Raw genomic sequence first — 14,177 nt, 5'->3', positions numbered from 1 at the left:
AGTCCAGCCTCTTCAGTTGCAGCTGCAGCTTTGAGACTGCAGAGTCAGGCAGTTTTTCCAGTCCCCAGTTCAGCTGGCTACGTTAAACAAACTGATGAGGGGATCAGCAGCATCTGTCTGATCCTGAGAGTTATCACTACCAAACATCCCTGGACTATATTTTCTCTGGAAGACTACAAATATTGACTGAGTTGGTTTGATTGTAAGGATGTTGATTTCTAGCACAGGCTCCAATCTGCAGTCTGAAGGAAACTTAAGCATGCAAGTGTGCAGGTAGGGAGAGGTGAAACGTGCGAGCAACCTTTGGCAGGAGTGGGTACAGAAGGGACTATAGATTTATGTAGTTTTGTTATTGAAGTTATTGAATTAGTTCTTAAAACTGAGCAAGAAGGGAAGGTGTTATTTTGATGGGAAGGGTGCTGGCTGAGCTAATTGATTCAGCAGTGAGACTGTTTGGAGCAGCTTTTTAGTGTTATGAGTCAGAAGAGCTCAGCATTAACTTTACTAAATAGTTGGAACTTTTCCTACAGCTTACAAAATCTCTGAAGTATTTTTCCATCTTGATGCCTCAGATATGCTTAACCACTGAGAAGGCGCTCTCAGCACTGTTGTGACACTGACATCACTTAAATTCTCTTTCTTTCCTAGCCCACAGCTCTTGTTGAGAACAGCCTGGGTACTCTCTTCAGCATTAGTTCCTGGATGGGCACTATTTAGAAGAAATTCTCTTTTCACTACGGTGGTTCACAGCTGGAGTCACAGAGGCTGTCCACGGTCAAAGCTCACACAAAATGGTATCCAGGATATGCCATATTATTGATAGCATTCACTGAAATAGTATTGAGGTAGCCCAATTAGACATCTAGGGCTCACATTTTAAGAAACAAGCCCTTTCCTAAATACTGTCAAAGCATAAGAAAAATTAAGGAAGGAAGGGAGAGAAAAAGCAGGGACATGGAAAAGTGAGTGTTAAATCTTCATCTTATCATTTCACGTAAATCTTCAGCATGACTGGAACTGAGCTTTCCGTAGCAGCACTGAATAAACAGTGTGCTCTGTAGGTTTGCTGTGGTAAACGCTTCTAAAGGGGAATTCTCTTTTACTCCTCACCACTCCTTCCATATAATAAGGCAGGGTGGAAAATTACTTTAAAAAGTCAAATTTCGGTTTTCTTCCAGCCTCCTTTCACTAATGCACAGGTTCTTAACCAATCTTCTTCAAACTTTCCAAAGCAAGTGACATTTTGGCTGGAGATAGGCATGAAAGGCTTTGTCCCAAAATACTTTTTTTTTTCCAGAAAGCTAAAAAAGCGTGAAAATGTTCCTTCCCCAACTGAACCTGATATTTGGCCTCATGACCTATGTCACTTCCAGCTCTCTACTCTGCACCTTTCTGTAAATAAAATATTAGAGAAAAAATAACCTGACAGTGAAATGAAAAACAGTCTTTCCAAATAGAACTGATCCTGAAACCCGAACATGGAATTGAGATTCTTAGGCTAAAAAAGACCAGGGTCTGCCAGCTCTTGTCAATGCCATGCTCCATAAGCAGTTCCAATGGAAATACCTGAGACCATCCAGTGAGGCAAGGTGCTTCATGATTAAGGGCAGCATTTAGGACCAGCACCCCAAGGGACTTATACAACACATAATTTGGGAGAATGTTGAGAAAATCAGGAAAGGAGGAGTGGGGAATAACAATATGGCAGAAGCATTATATTTTGTGGAATACATGAAAGAAAGAAAAACTGGCCAAACTGACTGCTCCTTTGCTTCAGTCAGGACAGCAGGCGCCTTCCCAATTTCTGCCTACTTAAATAGCTTGTATACCCAAATCTGTGGCTGCAATTTGAGATGGCATGTTTGAAAGCTGTTCCCTAAATCACTCATGGACTGGAAAAATCAGATCCGAGAGTTTCTTAAAGCAAACCAGTAATCTTCAGTAATCATGAAAACTACATATAATTCAATATATTTACATTAAACAAGTCAACCAAGACACAGCCATTGCACCCAGAGTGCACGATGATACTTTAGGAAGCACTTGTGATGATGGGTCAGATTTACCCATGGTGTCATTCCATCAGTTTCAGTGAAGTTATAATGGCAATGAACGTGGCCCATTTCTGAAGGCACAAAGCCAGTAAAAGTAGTCTGCAGTGGGATTCTGATAAATGCTGCCATCTGCAAAATGTTATAACCAATGCAGGGCAGAAACAGATGGAAAAGCTTTTCAATCCAGAGTACCAACTTAAAATAAACATCCTTAAATGTATCTGTTCCTTCAATGGTTATTGAAGAACAGGCAAAAATAAATGAATGAAATGAGGGAGGCTTATAGATTCTTTTTTTGCAGTGATCAAAGTAAAGCCTCTTGAGCTCATATAAATCTTCCTCATGCAGGGATCAAAACCTTCTTGTTTTCAGGACAAAATAAGCATGTAAGTCACAATGGTTCCTGAAGATAAAAAACACGTGTGTGCCCATTCTGTATTGTTCTGATGAGAACCCTTATTTTCCACCTAGTTATCTTCACCTCAGCTCCTTCCAAAGACCCTAGTTGTGGCAATCCTCTTTATAGCAGCTGCTAAATTCCCCTCCTGAGCCCATCACTGCGATCTCAATAGATGGCTGAGGTTGGCCATTAAGCACTACAAAGGGTCTCTTTCTTTCCCTCAGGGTGCCCTAAGTGTGCTGTCTCTATAACCCAGGAGTCTAGATTTCAGCAGTACAGTTTCTATTGGTTAGTGCAGATACTAGCTCCTGAGCATGTGAAATAGTAGAAGATACAAGCCTCAGTCCAACATGGTCTTTGAAGAGTAGAGACAAAATATGCTGCCAAAAGGGAAATGGTTCTGCTTTTGTCCTTTATGTCAAACTAAGGGAAGACTTTGCATGCTTGTGTACATAGATGTGAGTTAGCTTCGAGCCCAGGAGAGCAAGTAAGCAAAGATAATACTGTCCCTGTTTTCCAAAACAAACTTTGGTTTGGTTGTCCTTCATTACAAGACACAGTTTTGCCTATAAAGGCAGGATCGTTTTGTTTAAGAGAGCTGCATGTCTCAGAATGCAAAATAAATGGCTACAGTCACAATGCTGAAAGGATTGACTTGGAAAATTGCAAATTGAATGAGGAGAATTACTCTGGCTAGACACACACGTCATTAAGAATTATTGGCATAGGGGTTTCAACAACACTGGGTGCCTGAATGAGAGAATTTCAAGCTTCGAGGGGACAGATTTAAAAGGCTTTAAGATAAACTAAATGGGCTGCAGATTGCTCTATCTGGCAAATAAGTGTGCCATGGAAACATGCAATATACAATGAAACATATGTAACAAAACCCCTATTTTCTGGAGGCATTTAGGAAGGTAGCTTGGACATGCTTTCAAAGAGGTGAAACTGAACTGAAGAACAGATGTGGGTTTTACCTAGCGAGTTGTATCCCCAGGATTCAGGAGATAACAAACTGATCATTGGCATTTGAGTCAGCAAGTCTTAAACTCTCCTAAACCAAAATAGGATGTTTTTCTCCTCAGCCCTCTCCAGCAACTTTCGCCCTGTGCCATTTGCAAAAAGAAATCTCAGAGACAAATCTTCAGCCAGTATAAAATTGGTGTCTCTCCAGCGCAGTGAACTGATCTGCACTGATTTGAACCAGCTGAGGGTCTGGCTCTTGGACTGCTGAAATAACCTTGAGGCTTTTGTTATTACAGCTGTATTTTGTAACTACCTTTGTGTTGGTTCGTGTGCAGGCAGGGCAGTGGGACAACACAGAAATTGGGGTGTAATGGAGCTGCACTGAGATAAACTGGAAACTGCTTTCAAATTATGACCCAGAGGCATCCAGACATGATCCCTGAGTCAACGGACTCACACTTGAGGTGCAAGAAAGAAAGCAGGAACAGCCTCAGTGAATATTGCTAGAGGTTTACCCTTATATGCTGTCTCTCCTTATGATCAGTGGCTTTTCCTTCTCTGCAAATTCTGGCATAAATAGGAGCAACTTCACAGAAACCGATGGCGGCATCTGCAATTACATGAAATCTGAATCCAAAAGGCCAGGACAGAGGAGCAAAAGGAAGTGTGAGAGCTAAGGGAGACAAGCAGGTTTGGGTAAGCAGCACCCTTGGAAGCTTCTCCTTCACTTTCACTACAGACTCACATCTCAACAAGTCCCTTGATGCAGAACATCAGTGTCTTTTCGAAGTCACAACAGCACCAATAACAGGCTGCAACTTTTTGAACCCTCGCAGCTCCTCTTCCTAAAATACTTAAAGCCATCCACTTTGTTTCCTGCTTTCCTCCCCAACATATACCTCTCCATCACTCTATGCCTTTCTCTGTAGGGCTAACTTTTGATATACTGTCATATGTCAGAGATAGTCTTCAGTGCTAGCAGTACTAATGGAAAAAACAGCCCTGTTGGAGGAAACTAATGCGGGCCAAATTTTGCTTTCTATTACACCACCATTGCTCAACCTTTTCCATCCTGAAACTGTTCCCTTCATCCTGGCATTTAATACGCCTCTTCCTTTTAAAAAATGTTAGAGGAAGGTGAGAATGGCCCCTTGGACACGTGTTCATGAAAATCCATGGCAGCCAAGCATCTGCTCAGACTGAGAACTGTTGTGTATCTGCAATGCAAATGCAGAATAACACATTTATTCTGCTGTAACTAAAAACCGGAAGCTGGCTCTGCAGATTCCTCCCACTCCTCCTGGTGCTTGTTTCCATCCATAACATTTTTTCCAGTAAGCACCTGCCTGACTCTTTTTTAATACGTCCACAGCTGCAGTTTCCATAGCTGCCTTTTGACAGCACAGTCCAAAATGAATCATTCTCTCTGTGAGGAAATTTCTCCAAAATGCTTTTTCTTTCTCATCTCTTCCTTAATCATCTCTAGATTCCCATTATTTCTAGAAGGTATATGATTAAATTCCCATTAGAAGATCACCCATCCCCCATCCCTTCCCAACCACCCACTCAATAGTCGAATAGACTGCCACAGCACTAAGTTGTCTGGTCTTTTTTTTAATAGTCAGGCTCTTACAACTCTTCATATTGCCATCTATCATCAGACATCACTGACAATTCTGCTAAAGCCTCTATATGGATAAAATATATTCTGTCAAAAAATGCTTAGGACAAACTGTATTTTGTCAAGCACCTTCATCTATTTAGTGTAGAATATTAATCCTGCCAAGTATCTTAAAACATTCTGCCGGCAAACCTCCATCTTTTCAACATGGGAAAGCAGTGCACAGCAAGATTTCTTGTGCTGAAATTTATTTCTGCTCTGTTTAATCACCAGCTCATCCTCAGCATTGGTTATCTCTTCCTCTGCTATGGTTTTGAGATACCCAACAATAAACACTTCAATCTTGCATTACATTTTTCCATTCTCAGCTGCTCAAACTCTCATCTGCTCAGTCATGGTCTAGGCCAGAAGTTGTCATGGATTCACAGGGACACAGAGAAAGAGATCTAAAAGAGAATTCAGAATTAATCCCATCCGTCTGTTTATCCCAAAGCAAGAAATACTGTCCATATTATCATTGCAAATATTCACTGAACCACTGTAACAAGTAGCTACCTGGTTTTGGTTTGCCAAGTGAGCAACCAGGCCAGAAGTGACCACCCAGACCTACCCACGCTGCAGGGATTCCCTGAATTAACTACAGTTTGAACTGCAACATCTCTCTTAAAAACACATCCTGTCCCAAATTCAAGTTCAGGTGAATGAGAATGCAAAGGTCAAGCACCCTCCTGGCTCAATGCCCAGCCTCTTCTGAGACTACACAGCACGGCCAGGCATTCACAACATCCCTGCAAGTTATTTTCTTAAGGCTAGTTCCACCAAAATGCAACAACTTGTTTCAATTGCAGGCAACTGATTCATTTTATTTAACAGCAATTACTGCCAAAGTTCTGGACAAATCAGCACAAGATCTCAGGTGCAAGCAGAAAAGCTCTGAGAACAAGGTTTAACTTGGTTCTCTCTTCTTCACATTAGTGAAGAGGCTGTGTTACTATATGCAAAGGGCTGTGCATCACCCCAAAGGGAGAGATCTGGAGAAGAAACAGGGCAAAAATGAAGCAGCTCAAAAGGAAATGTTTAGCATAAAGCTTTCTCCCAGTCAGCTGTACCCATTTCTCACACATGCCACACACTTCCTTAGGAACGGCTGAAATGTCAGTGACACGAAGTGTTCACTAGAGAAACATGTTTGCTCAGGACTGAAATCAGTACCATATTAAGGACAATACCCTCTTATTTGTATCAGTGACTACCCCTGGAAGTTAGTGGGAGGGAGGAGTATATACAAGCAAAGAATTTGTCCAGTAATTCAAAATCCAGTCAGTAACTACAATAAACTCATCACCAATGACCTGCATGCCAAAGATTTAATCTCTGTCTACAGAAATATAAGAACAGGACTGGGATAAATTTTGCTGTATCTGCCACATGTTTTGTCATTCATAGTAAGATATATAGAGCTAACAGAAATTAATTTTGGCAACAGTGTAGGTAATTAAACAGAAAGCAGTTTCTACGTACTGGAGATTAAGTTGACGGGAAAGCATTCATAGACTAAACTGAGGAGAAACATGGTATGCAAAAGTTAACCAAAGCTTGCAGTGAATAAAATGTGCCACTTTCTCTGCTCTTTACTCAAGCAATGCTTTTATAAAGACAATGAAAGTTTTACCTCAAGGTAAAAATATTGAATCTGATTCTAATGGTAGTAAGTCATTCATATAGATTTATATAGAACCAGGTACCAATGTAGGATATCTTTTCCCAGCCTCAGAGCTCCTGAAGGAGATTTAAAAAGGAGAGAGATTTCTCTTATGAAGTAGTTCTGCTTCCTGCACCCCATCTTGCAACCTTCTGGAGGCTGGTTGAACCAGAGGAGATGAACAGACACCCCCCACCCCCCCCACCCCCCCACCCACAAAAGCATTTGTTCCTGGCTTCCTTTATTGAGGGCCTGATGCCAATGGCAGTGATTGAAAGGTCATGGCTCCTCACAGATCTTCTAGTAACACAGTTCCTCAGTGGGAGAAAAAGGCATTTTGAACCAAATGATACTTTCCTTTAAAAAAATCTGATTTCCTCCAAAAACAATAAGACTTCATTAAAAGACATATGGGAGAAAATCACAAATGCTTCAGTTTCAGGGCTGGAAAATATCAATATAAGCTATGGAAAAGATGTTACAGTATTAATCTGAGTTTCTAAGTGCTATGACAAGTACAAATAAAGATGAAATACTCTATCTTCCAGCTACAGTGGGTTTGATCCTGAAACCTGGAAGTGAAAGGTCTCCAATCAGGGGATTAGATTTTTGTAAAATATTAGATCAAAAGTCAAAAATCAGAGATCCTGGTACAACCACCTGGAAATCACATAAAAGCAGAAAAGAAGGGCCAGTAGCAGGAAATCAGGAAGGTGATAGTTGAAATCTCAGTCACAACTGAATAGATTCAACAGTGCTCTTCCATACTGAAACATCTGAAGCTGGGAATACAAACAAAACCATTCTAGTAAAAATATTTCACATACTTAAAATGATTACCATGTGAATTTACAGAACTTTACTTTCCAAATCATTTTATTAGGTATTTTCTTCCTCCAGCTGAAATAACAGCAATGAGCTATTCTCACTACTCCTTTCCTGTAGTCTTCCCATAATCAAAGCAAATCAGCAGAAGAAACAATATGGAAAGGACAAGGCCAGAGCCATCAAGATACTTTCAGTCTTCCTCTTGCTGAGATTAAGACCTCCTCTTGTTGAGAAGAGTCATGGCCTAGCTGTACTCTGTCTCCACTTTCTACTATAGGAATAGACAAAATGAGGGGGGAGTGGGCAGGGAAGTGAAGCGTAATATTGTGAACTTCTCTTAAATCACACAATCTGTTACCCTGCACTCAGAGAGTGTTCCAAACCTCCCTTCTACCAGATCTTCAACACAACACAAGCCACAGGATAGGCTGCCTCCCATTGTGCTCTGTCTTTTAAAAGCAAACATTGTTCATAACATGCATGTTTTAAAAAGGGTGTGCTCTCTTCAGAGAAATGCTTTGGCACATGGATTTGGGCCAGTATCAACAAAGCTGATTTTCCGAAGAATCTTCTGCCTTGAGAATTGTCACATACATGGCAAGTACTCTCGTCAATCTGCTTTTGTGAAGACCACCCCTTGCATTGCCCTGGAACTGTAGGCTCCCATTTAGTCCTGTGGTTATACCCAACACATAAAGATAGAATCATAAAATATCTCAAGTTGGAAGGGACCCATAAGGATCATCGAGTCCAACTCCCTGTTCCTCGCAGGACTACCTAAAACTAAACTATATGACTGAGAGCATTGTCCAGATGCTCCTTGAACTCTGACAGGCTTGGTGCCATGACCACTTCCCTGGGGAGCCTGTTCCAGTGAGCGACCACTCTCTCAGTGAAGAACCTTTTCCTAATGTCCAGCCTGAACTTCCCCTGACACAGCTTCATTCCATTTCCACGTGTCCATGATTTAGGCTTCAGAATCAAGCCCTGCTCTAGATTTGCCCAAAGCTTGAAGGAAGGGGGTGTGTTCCATAACTGAATAGTGCATCATCAAAGTGAGCTGTGAAACTAAGGGCAGAAAATGAAAGTCTATTGGGAACAGACTGGAGCTACAGGAAGCTTGTTTGAAACCAACATTTTCTCCTTTGGTTTCTTTGGGCCTGGTATGAGATTAGCACTCCCAGAACAGCGGATCTTTTGCAGTGGCTAAGGAGAGACTTCCCCACATCACATGCGGGCACACACAGAAGTACTGTTGTAATGGGCAAATCAGAAATGTGAGAAGAAAATCAGGAAAACAAAGAATATCTCCTCAGAAGAGAGCTCCTGGCCTGAAGAGCATGCCTACCTGCCAAAATATAAGCACTTGTCAACACCAACTCATTTTCCAGGTGGGCCAGGCCAGGATAAACTTGCTGACAGCTTAGCTATTTGTTCCTTTTCGGAGCAAAAGGTGCCTTCGCCAAATGAAACCAGTGGTTGTTGCAAGCAGCGAGCTCTAGTGCAAATTGTGGCCTGTAATATTTCTTCCTTACAATAATGTCAGGTGCCAGTACAGCTCCATAACAGTAACTCTGGAGACGACCAAGGCTTTTGCAGCTGTGGTGAGTAAATGGTGGTAGACCAATAGCTTGTGGTATTGATTTTTGTGATAAATCTGCCTTTGTGCTCTGTGATCCAGTCTGACAAAGATGGCTGCCAGCTCTTGCCAGCTCCGGATACCTATTCTTCTGGAAGCAGCCATCTCGGAGGAACATCACTTTGCCAAACCACAATTAGCCAGAGGCATTGTCAGAATCTCAGCAGCTTTCTCTTAAAAGGCAGCGTGTAAAAGGGAAACTGGCCAAAGAGCTAACCTCCACAACCATGGAAAAAGTGTTCCCAGGAAGAAAAGTTCCCTGGTCTCCTCTACAAGTACATTGCTGAAATAAACTGGCTGAAGTAGCACCGTGCTCTGATTCCCATTCACAATAAACCCCCATAGACCATTCTCCCAGGAAAGAGAATGGAAAGAGTACCTTATTCTGCTTTGCTTACTGCCTTACTGATAGCTATCTTGCACAAAGAAACCAAAGGGGACAATGCCTGGAAGTGTTGAAGGCCAGGTTGGATGGGGCTTTGGGCAACCTGGGCTAGTGGAGGGTGTCCCTGCCCATGGCAGGGGGTTGGAACTAGATGGGCTTTGAGGTCCCTTCCAAACCAAACCATTCTATGATTCTATGAATGCTGCTTTCAAACACGTTTCCTTTAGCTGCGGTCTGTTGCCAGAACTGTGTCAGGGAGCTCCTGGGATAAAATACTAGCCCTTGTATTTCTACATATCTCAGTGACTCGAAGCATTCCACACCTGCATGATGAAAATGAACTTTGCTAGTTATCAACTTCTGTGGGCTTGTGAATTTGTATTCCCATTTCCTGTTCTTGGGTTCCACTGGTGAACATTAGGTGCTGTGGAGGGGAGAAGGAAAAGCAAATGCAAATAAAGGAAGAGCTTTGTATACATCCCAGAAGAGTAGACAGAAAAGGTCAGATAACACATATTAAAAACAAATAGCTGGAAAAATAAACAGGATGCCTTGAAAATGAACCAGATGAATCAAAAGGGACAGGAGGAATCTATTTATTAAAAAAAGGAATAAAAGTGAATGTAGGATAACATGGTTAAAGAAAGAGAGTTCTTAGAGAAAACTCAGCTGCAGCAAAAAGCAGCAACACGCCTCTACAGAGGAAAAAATAGTTGCACAGAGATAATATAGGGAAACAAATATGGCCATAAATTCACTGAGAGGTCCAAGGTTCCCTTGCAGGAGAGGTGGAGAAACATTCTAAAAACCAAAGATGCTGTTAGAGTTTTCACAAATCCCTGATCCAGTGTTGGGTGACTCTGTTTCTCACCATTTATGTTAGTCTCCTACATGTCCCAAGCCATCTGCATTGCCGTATTTGTTTGACAAGGTGCATATATACAACAACTTCTCTGGGTCCCTGAATACAAGGGAGACCTGGTTTCCCATTAAACCTTTTACAAAATCTAGAAGTTTTTGAAGAAATACATCAGTTTGAACAAAAATATTTCTTGATATGGAGAGAGATACGGAGATAGCTGAAGAAGCTGCAATTCCAAAGCTAAAATAACACTACACAGGGGCTAAAACTCATATTGCCCCGTCCTTGGTAAAATACACAGACTGTGGTCTACTCTGGGGCTGTGTCTATCTGGCTGTCTCTGAGAACTTTAAAAGGCCTTGCTGTCATTTCCTATTGGAAAATAAATACACTTCAAAACCTCAAAATCTTTTGCTAAACAGAATGGTTGTTTTCCTAGTCCAAGAGCAATACTCTTCTCTCTGGTAAATTCTGTACTGCATTGGAACCCCATGGCTTGTTCCCTGAATGTTGATTTTAAACCAGCTTTCATGGGCAGCTGCAGTAAATAAACCCCTCAGATGGTTTTTCATACCGCAGGGGGTGGTGAGGGACAGGGTCAGATCACACACTGCAGTGATCCTGCTCCAGCAAAGACATTCAGAAGAACTGCATGTGAACTTCTCAGATCTCAGTTTAACAGCATGCTACCAGATCAGGTCCTGAAAACTTTCATATGTCTGAACTGGATTCTTTTCCTAAATTCATGATACACACTAGCCAGGGCAGACAATGAGTGTGTAATGAGGCAAAGAGGCACTGGGATAGGGGCAAGGCATCTCACACTCTACCCTAAAGCCATAAATGAGTGGTAGGTATTGTAGCAAAATCAAGGGAAGAGAAGGGAGCCTGCAGATCCTGTATTATTAACATAAAACTAGAGTTTAATAACTTAAACCTGTCAGACCATAACCATTATATGGCTATGTTGGTAGTCATGCTGAGGTGTATTTTAATGTTAACATCTGTATCGTTTGCATATCTTTAACATAAAACTATAGTTCAGCTAGGGGTTTATGGCAAATTTGTTACTTCCTGATAGTTTTATTTAGTTTCAAACTTTATTTGCAGGCTGCAAAACAATAAAACCTTTGAAGAAAAAAATATATAGGGTAAATAAATAATGAGGATTATGAGAAATGTCCATGCCTTTAAAAAAGTATTTGTTTAAAGGAATAAAAAGGCAAAAGGCCAAAATGCAACATACCCAAGTAAAAATAGAAGGTTAATGCTGGATGAAAGGCAGTAATTTCACTCCATGTTGCACAAAGACAGATTAACACAGAGTGTGGAACATCCACTGCATCCCAGACATGAAGTTACTGAGCTCATTCCAAAAAACAGGTTCAACTTTATTAACTCTGATAGCTCAGGCAGACAAAAAGACGCTTCATTTAGGTGCTAGTCCAGAGCCCTTCCACTCACGCTCCTATTTTGCAGAATTAGAATCTTCTGAAACAATCACTGTTATTTTATATTAACTGTTGTCAGCCATCTGAGTCAGCCATTATCAGTTCAGAAGCCCAGCTCATCCTCATATCACTTTTAAATTTGAAGTAACTGCATTTGAATCAGGTTAGTAGCTCCAGGTATTAATCAAAGAATCATAGAATGGTTTAGGTTGGAAGGGACCTTGAAGATCATCTAGTTCCAACCAATTAACTGAAAGTTGAATCTGTCCTAACATCTTGAGGTCCTTTCTGAGCTTCATGAATGGTGTGTCTGCTGGGCTGGTGTGCCATCATCCACTCTTGACACCACTACCCCACCACAACCTGCTTTACTTGATCTCTAAATAAATACTTTACTGCTGTCTCTTTGGCTGTCTGGCACTTACCATGAGCCCTGAATTGACTTGCAAAGCCCAGTGATGAGAAAGAGAATAACATGAGAAAAAAAATCAGTATCTGGAAAAGGGCTCAGAATCACTAGGGGAAAAAGTGAACACCATACTGAGGAGAAAAGGAAAATAACACATTATATCAGCAGAACAGGAAAGTCAGGCCCTTCCCCTGGAAAAGCAAAGGGGAGTTGGAGGTGTAGTAGCGCTGATGAGAGGGTGAAAAGTTGAGAGTAATCATAAGTAAATGTGCATCCTTCCCAGCACCATTCTCTCCGGTACATTATATTCATTTACTGTTGCCTTTTTCTGCAAGCATATTTTGTGTGGCAGTACATACCATGAAGGTCCAGTTGTGAGAATTCCTGGTCTAACAAGCTCATGTCAGGAGGCTGAGCTGGGAGATGTAAGCATTTAATAGAAAGAATCATCAAGCTGAGGTAACAATTTTTAAGTGACCTAAAGTGGATATTGTCCATAATTGATGCATGGTAGACTAGTACATGACAGGAGGAGAAACATGTATGAAAGCTGAAAATCTAATCAAAATTATATGTTGTTTTGGTAGAGAAATGGACTTAAGGGGGCACAATGATCAGGAAAATGGAACAACAGAAATACACAGTGCTTCTTCTTTCCTATAAACTTTCACTGAGCAAATTAAAAATAGCCGTAGTATATACCATGAATCAGTGGTCTGAATCATGCTCCGAAATAATTCTTTAATGCACCCCAGTGCAGAGTGGTTAGCCTAAAAGGAGAAAATCTCTAGTGAGTTCAAATACATTCTCAAATAAGTTACTTGAATTTGCTGAGCTATCATTTATAACATGTCTGTCCTCATGCTATGTAAGCATCAGTATTCAAAAACTCAGATGAGAACTGGAGATATGTGCTCCACAACTTCCTTTCCAATCTGCTTTGCTTGTGGTCTTGGGGACTAACCCATATAAATATGAATATAATTAGATATTTAGAAATAGCAAAGGAGTTCATTTGTTACAGAAATCTACAAAGAACAAGAAGGGGTTTTATAATCCAGTTTTGGATTTTAAATTGGATTCTTCATTGTCTGAAGTCTGTTAGTCATTATTCCCTGGGTGCAGTGTTTGAATTGATGTCTGCAAGGGTTTGTGTATGTATATGCCTCTAAGAAAACATTCTGAATAGTGAGATTCCCCAGGGAGTGCTGACACAAATAACGGACACAACATATTTTATCTATTAAAAACACTTCAAGCTTTTAAGTAATGCCAAAACCCACAATTAAATCAATATTAGACACATAGGAAGCGATGATTCAGAATAAGTTCTTCACAGTAATGCACAGGTGGATATTTGCATTGTGGGAACAAGCCAAATTGAAATAATTTTAACTCTGCACATGCAGAGTGTTTCCTGGGAGTGACAATGATTCAGAACTATCTTATTCCAGAATTCAGAGCCCAGTTCCAGAAACTCTCAGGTGAAAGTAATTCTTTCCCAAATGAAAGTGTTTACAGTAGAGCCAACTGTAGTGAAATCATGGTCTTGTTCTGATCATGCGTGTTCCAGGGGTTATTCAGAAGACAGGTATACAAGCAGCTTAGGTCCTGAGAAATCAGGAATCTATCAGCAGTTTCTTGAAAAATTATCTTTTTTTACCAGCAGAGGTTCCTTCCTGATCACTTTTTTCCCTTTTTTGTCTAACCACCCCATTTCATCTTTCAGCTTTCCACTTCGACTTGCCTTTTGATCAGTTCTGCAAAAATTTTTTTTCTTCATTCTGGCCATAAGGGTGCCAGAAAACCCTTAGTTATTTTTTAAGCTAACTGTATCCTGCCATGGTTGGTCCTCTGCCT

The sequence above is a fragment of the Grus americana genome, chromosome 17, assembly GCF_028858705.1.
Source record: "Grus americana isolate bGruAme1 chromosome 17, bGruAme1.mat, whole genome shotgun sequence".
In the NCBI taxonomy this organism is placed as follows: Eukaryota; Metazoa; Chordata; class Aves; order Gruiformes; family Gruidae; genus Grus; species Grus americana.
The sequence above is the reverse complement of the archived record's forward strand: the minus strand, read 5'-3'. Positions refer to the sequence as shown.